Raw genomic sequence first — 7354 nt, forward strand, 5'->3', positions numbered from 1 at the left:
TAGTCTATTAATGTGAAGCTACTAGTATGTCTCAAGGGTGTACACCATCATGTTAATATGTGATTCATATATTCACCAATGGAAGTATTGAATTACCTATGTATGCGTACGTTCTATAGATGACTTACTTATTGTTAGTAAAGAGTAGTGTCATTCGGGGATGAATGTTCTTAAGGGGGGACAATGTAACAATTCTAAAAATGGATAAGATAAGAAATGCTTAATTTATCAAGAATGCCTACGATTAGACCAGGGTTCACATGGATTGATGCGCGTAGAACAAGACCTCAAAAACCTTGCTACAGCCAAGCCGACTAACTTGGAAAGTTAGTTGAGCTTGGAAAGTTTGGGTCCAACCATGTAGGGCTCTCGAATACGAAGATTTGCTCAAAGGAGTCTTAACTCGACTTAAAAAGAATAAATCTTAGGTTTGAAGGGTCTAGGGGTAAAATGATATTTTTCCTGGCTAAGGGTATTATCGTAATTACACTAAATATGTAATTAATTAAGTGGAGGAGCAATTTGGGGAGAGAGGGCCAAAATTGAGCCCTTGAATTGAAGTCTTGCTCCACCAGGGTTCAAACCTAAGTGGGAGCAATGATTTAATGTGATTTTTGTTATTGGTGAATTAATTTAATAAATTAATAATTAATGGCTGATTTAAAAACGAAAATCAGATTTTTTTTTTATTAATAATTATATATATATTTATTAATTAATGTTTTTTGAAAATTGACTAAGTCTTGCCAACTATCCTCGTTTTAAAAGGCACTATCTCACACAAACTCTCTCTCACACACACACCTAAATCTCTCTCTCGTCCAAATTGTTGTTCTTGGCTGCAAAAACAGAAGATAAAAATATTAGAAAACAATCAAAAGTTCTCTCCACCCAAAGAACTTACAAAAAAAAAATATACAACCAAGCAAGCTAACTTAAGAAATGAAAACTTTGCATCGTCTTCTCGACGGGTTTGTGTTGAAGGTTTAGGGGAGGTTCTGGGCAGCACTTAGAAGTTGTGGAAAGCTACAACAAGGTATGGGTTTTATCTCTTGGAATCCTTTCTTCAAGAGAAATTTCTTTCTACAAAATTCAACGTATGAAACTAGGGATGTTCCCTTTATTGTTGAACTCCTTGTCCCTAGTATCCTTCCGATTTAAATCTAAATTAGTTTAGAAATCATGTTGTTGATATTATTTAATAGCTAAGTGTGAAATATGATGTTCCTTATGATTTTATGTTTGGAAATAGTAAGCATGTTCAATGATGTCAACAGAAAATGATGTGGTGCAATGTGTAAAAAGTTTGTTGGTGTTCTCCATTTGAAGTCTTAAAATGACTTGTTTGATGATTGGAATTATTGTGCATGAGGTGTATAAATTTTGATGTTAAATAAAGTGTAAGGTTGCTGATCTCAACTGGAAAAATCTAAGCTATGTTAAGGAATTGTGAAAGTACCTCAAAACGAACGTACGAATGTTGTTAAATAAAGGCTAGAAAATTTGATAAAATTTCTAGCACTTAGTGATGAAATTTTCAGCCAGAATACTTGAGGTTTAGAGGTTTAAAAATATATTTAAAACATGTGAAGTCAGTGGGGATTGAACCCAAGACCTCACTACATGAAAGTTGGAAAAAAGAAAAATAAATGAGAGGTGTGGGATTCGAACCCACAACCTCTCGGCCAAACAGTAGAGTAATAGGGGAATTTTAAATTAATAAAAATAATGGGAGGAGTGGGATTCGAACCCACCACCTCTTGGCTGAAGGAGGAGACAAAGAGAGAAATTAAAAAGAAAATAAAGTGAGGTGGTGGGGGCTTGATCCCACAACCTCACTGCCAATGCTTAAGTAGTTAACTTTTAAATTAAAATAAAAATAAGGAGGTTGTGGGGGTTCAAAAACACGATCTCTAAGACCCAAGCTACATAAAGAAAAATAAAGAGAGGTTGTGGGGTTTCCAATAGGATTTGAACGTATACCAAAGGTTTAGAAGACCTCTGTCCTATCCATTAGACAATGGACGCTTTTCATTCTGATTTTTTTTCGTATTTTCACTTTTTGTTTGAAAAAAAAAAACAGAAAGAATCAGATGTGAAAGAATTTTTTGAATTGTATATTCAATGATGTACTAATACTAATAACCTAAATTTGATTTAATGAATTTAATGAATAGATTCAAATATTTAGAATAAATAGATATAGAGCGGGTAGCGGGAATCGAACCCGCATCGTTAGCTTGGAAGGCTAGGGGTTATAGTCGACGTCGATTCATTATTTTTAACGTCTCTAATTCAAAACCGAACATGAAACTTTGGTTTCATTCGGCTCCTTTATGGAGATGAGTCAATTTATAGATCTAAGATGTGAACAAAATTCGAAAAAAAAAAAAAGAATTCTACCCATAACATCTATGTAAGCTTTTGGTCTGAATACAGATAAAACGAATAGCTTTGTAGATGATCCTTCTAGAAGAGGGGGATTCTAACAACCTTTCTAGTTATTTCGTTCTCTATTTCTATTTATATAGGATCCTGAGGAAAAGGATTTTGTTTCCACCGAGCTAAAACAATATGTTGATGTCTCTAGTAAACCAAAGTCATCGTTTAATAGCTATTTTGCTTCACTTTCTTCTTTACAAATAAAAACTTGAAGATTTAGTTACGATTAGAAATAAACTTTCTATCTTCATCCATGGATCCTTTATTCATACTTATTCAATTGGAAGTATTGATCCAATTCAAAAATTCTGTTTCGCAATTTCATAATCCAATTTTTCAATGTCTAACTGACCTTTGGATACAAATCACGATAATGTGTATTTGTTCTCGAATCTGTCATTGAGAGGAAAAGGATTTAATCCTTTTAAGAAATAAAGTTTTTGATCGGAATACGAATCAAACCGAAGGACCCTTTAACTATTTAAGGGATAATAGAACGAATCACACTTTTACCACTAAACTATACCCGCTACAATCCGATTATTGTATACAAATACAACTTTTGTCGAACAGGGGAATTGTGGTAATTAAGATAGGATAAGATAGGGTCGTCAAAACGACTAAAATCATAACATAAAAATGCATTGTGGAATACTCGAAAGCTTCTTTTTTTTAGTCCAGCAAGATGGTAAACATAAAATAAAAAAGCAGAAAGAGAAATGAGACTTTTTTTTTGATCGAATTTTCTATTTCATATATTTTATTTGACTTTATATAAAAATATAAAAAATGGGAATTTTTTCTTGTTGCTTGAATATTAACTATTCAATTAAAATGAAATATTACAACTATAACAGACATTTTTGTTTTCAAATTAATTGGAACAAAAGAGGCCCGGCTGGGTACTGACCAGACCAGGCCATGAGAATAAGAGGGTCCTTTCGAACAAAATCAAGACAAAGAAAAGAGGTCTTCTTTATTTTTCTTGAGATTCTTGGCTCTTCTGAGCCCTTCCTTTACTTTAGATAAAGAGATAAAGGAAATTGATGATAAAAGTTGTACATATCTATATAATATAGAAAGAAGAAAAGAGAGAAAGAAAGATTCTTTCCTTTATCTTAATGTGCTATCTCATGTATTAATTATCTTTTTCAATTGGGAGAGATGGCTGAGTGGACTAAAGCGGCGGATTGCTAATCCGTTGTACGAGTTAATCGTACCGAGGGTTCGAATCCCTCTCTTTCCGTTGATGACTTGATTTTTTTTTTCAAATTTCGAAATCCTTTGTTCTTATTCTTAGTTAAATGTGTGGAATAGACCAAATCCTAAGAAAATTTGAAAATCAAGCAAGGAAAAACCTTTTTTATTTTATTCTTCACGTCCAGGATTACGTCCGGGATCATTAGATAGGAATCCAAAGATGAAGAGAGAAACAAAAAATATCACTACTGTGTAAACGAAGAGTTTGAGAGTAAGCATTACACAATCTCCAAGATGATTTTTTTGAAAAAAAAAAAGAGAATAGATCATCCATCGCATATCCTAGTTTGACACCAAGCAACGAAGCTCTTTCTCTAAAAGAATTTTCAGAAATTCTTTTATAATAAGAGTTTGTCATTAACCAAATTTTTTATATACACAAGAGGAGCCTAATAAGGTCTTTCACTGGAAAGGAAAGCGCCAAAAAAGAAGGAAATTAAGTTAAGCCGGATTTCTTGTGACTATCCAAGAATTTCAATGTTTGAATCGAGATTTCAAACGGTAAAGCTTATCTGATTTTATTGATTTTCTAATTTTTTCTCGAATAAATCATGAATTTTCTAGGATATTATTAAGGATCTCATCGAAAACTTACAGCAGCTTGCCAAACAAAGGCTAAGAGAAAAAAGAACAGAGGTATGACTGGCATAATATCTACGATTGGATTCAAAAAAGCATAGGCCTCGGGCAATTTGCCGAAGAAAAAACTACTCGAATAAAGGGTCGAATTAAGACAGATACCGATCAAACTAAAGGTATTAAGCATAACAGACTTTTTGTTCTTGGAGATAATTGCATTTTGATTGAGTTATTTATATAAGGAAAAGGAAAGTAAGTTATAAGGAAAAGGAAAGTAAGTAAGGTAAACAAAAAATCCTTCTTTTTCTTTGAACCCACCCAATCAAAAATCCTCCTTTGAGAAAAGGAGAATCGAAAAAATAATATTTTCATACAATATCTTAATTGAATTATATGTAATGATCAATAAATTAAGTTGAATTCTATATCTACACATACCAAAAACATAGAAAAATCCGAATACCAATCTAATCGATTCTATAGATATTTGGGCTAGAGTTGACAAACAAACAAAACCAGCAATATACTTTATTAGTATCGCATAGAAATCTAAATGGGGCGTGGCCAAGTGGTAAGGCAACGGGTTTTGGTCCCGCTATTCGGAGGTTCGAATCCTTCCGTCCCAGAACATATATATTCTCTGACAATATAGATTGCTTTTTTAACAATGTTCTGTTTAAAATCGAAATGTTAGCTGGAATGTGATTGTTGTTTCTGATTTTTTTCTTCGATGAATCGTTTTTTTTTTTTTTCAAAAACTGAATCGAGATACGAAAGAATCCATATTCCCTATCTCATATTCTCTACCCCCTAAATTAGCCTAATTAGATTCAATTTTCTTTTTTGTGGATTTCTTGACTTTTCGCCAAGAAGGGGTTTTTGGTACTAATTCAATTCACTAAGTCTCTTAATTCTTAATCAATGAGGTAGGCTAAAATAGAAAAAAGGAGCAAAAACTGGACTTAATCTGGGCTTGTTTGGCTTTGTGCCCAGCCAGCTCGCATTTCGTAAAAAAAAAAAGACTAGGACATCCCCTTCTTTTGATTTATGATGCATCAGTCCCAGAGAATGGGGTAGATAGGAGTTAATCAGTGATGGGAAGGCGTTCATTTCAATATCTATAAACGGTGACAATTGCTCAGTCTATTTGATCGAATTGATAGATACGAAACCCTCCCCATTCTTTGGATTTTATCAATCAGATGGAAAAAAAAAGACTTATCTTTTTTCCTAAGATGATCAAAAGTTATTTTTAACTATCAAATTTTCTTGGAATAATGATGTCGAGAGGGGAACTTTCGAAATTGATTCGAAATTTTGAAAGAGAAATAGTTTAAATCATTCCTTAGAAGCTGAATCTTTCTCTCCTATTAAGTCACGTGAAGATGCAGAATTAAAAAGAATTCGTTTATTCGTCTTATTTAATTTATATAAAAAAAATTTTTATTATATATATTTATTAATTAATATTATAATGTTAGACAATTTAATATTAGCGATGGGGTCTTACTAAGACTTCTTCAGAAAAATATTTATCCACCCTATATCTATAGTATTAATCTATAGTATTATTTATATCTATATACTATAGATATAGAAGATATAGAAAATACTTTAGATTATGGTGTTTATACATCAGCCCAACCAATGACTATTCATGATTCCATAATTGAATCAATTCCATACCGGTTCTTAGAGGAATGTTATGGTAAAACTTCGTTTGAAACGATGTGGTAGAAAGCAACGTGCGACTTGAAGGACACGATCCGTTGTGGATTTGTACATCCACCATTTTTTGTAGGAATGAAGGTGCTCTTAACTCGACATCATTGGTTCTGTTTCACTAGAACCCCTCGTTTTTTGTTGTCTTGGAATGTAAATAGTCCATGATGGAGCTCGAGTAGAAAGTATTAATTTCTTTCTCGGGGCAAGGGTCTAGGGTTAATGCCAATCAATAAAACAATTAAAACAACTTCGTAAATATATCTAATATATCTTAGGTATGGAAATCGAAAGAATCCAATTCGAGCAAGTTTCAAATTAAAAAATTTATTGGAATTGATCAAACTTTTTCGATCCAAAGTGTTTCACGAGGGAATCCATCATCTTGTAGGATTCTTTCATAAAAATCGCAAAAAGGGTATGTTGCTGCCATTTTGAAAGGATTAAAAAGCACCGAAGTAATGTCTAAACCCAATGATTTAAAATAAAACAAAGATAAAGGATCCCAGAACAAGGAAACACCTTTTTAATTGTCTTAATAACTGGATCAGACTGAAGAATCCGATTTTAAACGAGACAAACAAAAAAGGAGGAAAGACCGCTCAATAAATGAAATTGCCGAAAGATTTTCCTTTGAACTGTTTGAAAGTTATCCAACTTGAGTTATGAGAGTACGAATGGTTTCTTTTTTATTTTAAGGAAGAACGAAGAAAAAAAGACTTAGATCTTTAATTGCTTTGATCATTTTATGGATCCAGTTGTCATTTCTTAGATAGAATTCCATACAGAGACAAAACTTCGAATCAATCATTTTTCTCGAGCCGTACGAGGAGAAAGCTTCCTATACGTTTCTAGGGGGGGTGTTGTTCATCTACATCTATCCCAATGAGCCGTCTATCGAATCGTTGCAATTGATGTTCGATCCCGAAGAGAAGGAAAAGATCTTCAGAAAGTGGGTTTTTATGATCCGATAAAGAATCAAACTTATTTAAATGTTCCTGCTATTTTATATTTCCTTGAAAAAGGGGCTCAACCTACAGAAACTGTTCAGGATATTTTAAAGAAGGCAGAGGTTTTTAAGGAACTTCGTCTTAATCAACCGAAATTCAATTAAGGAAATAAATTAAGGAAATACAAAAAAGGGGGTAGTGATTTGTATATAACTTTGTATGACTTTTCTCTTCTATTTTTTTGTATTTCCTCCCTTTTCTTTTCTATTTGTATTTATTTATCATTGCTTCCAGTGAATTCCGTGTTCTATAACGACAAAACCTCTTATTTTATTGATCTTCGAAATAGTTAATTCGGGCATTTCGGAATGAAATCAAGTTTGCTTATCTCAGTTAACTTG

At 32.7% G+C, this 7354-nt stretch overlaps 2 non-coding genes across 2 annotated transcripts; both read left to right on the forward strand.

The window, feature by feature from the left end:
- Positions 1 to 3600: 3600 nt before the first annotated feature.
- Positions 3601 to 3688, forward strand: TRNAS-GCU. The gene has a single exon. It is a non-coding gene; the product is annotated as a tRNA-Ser (tRNA).
- Positions 3689 to 4835: 1147 nt separating this feature from the next.
- TRNAQ-UUG lies at positions 4836 to 4907 on the forward strand. Its single transcript has one exon. It is a non-coding gene; the product is annotated as a tRNA-Gln (tRNA).
- The last annotated feature ends 2447 nt before the right edge of the window (positions 4908 to 7354 follow it).

Source organism: Solanum pennellii, chromosome 1, assembly GCF_001406875.1.
Source record: "Solanum pennellii chromosome 1, SPENNV200".
Classification (NCBI taxonomy): domain Eukaryota; kingdom Viridiplantae; phylum Streptophyta; class Magnoliopsida; order Solanales; family Solanaceae; genus Solanum; species Solanum pennellii.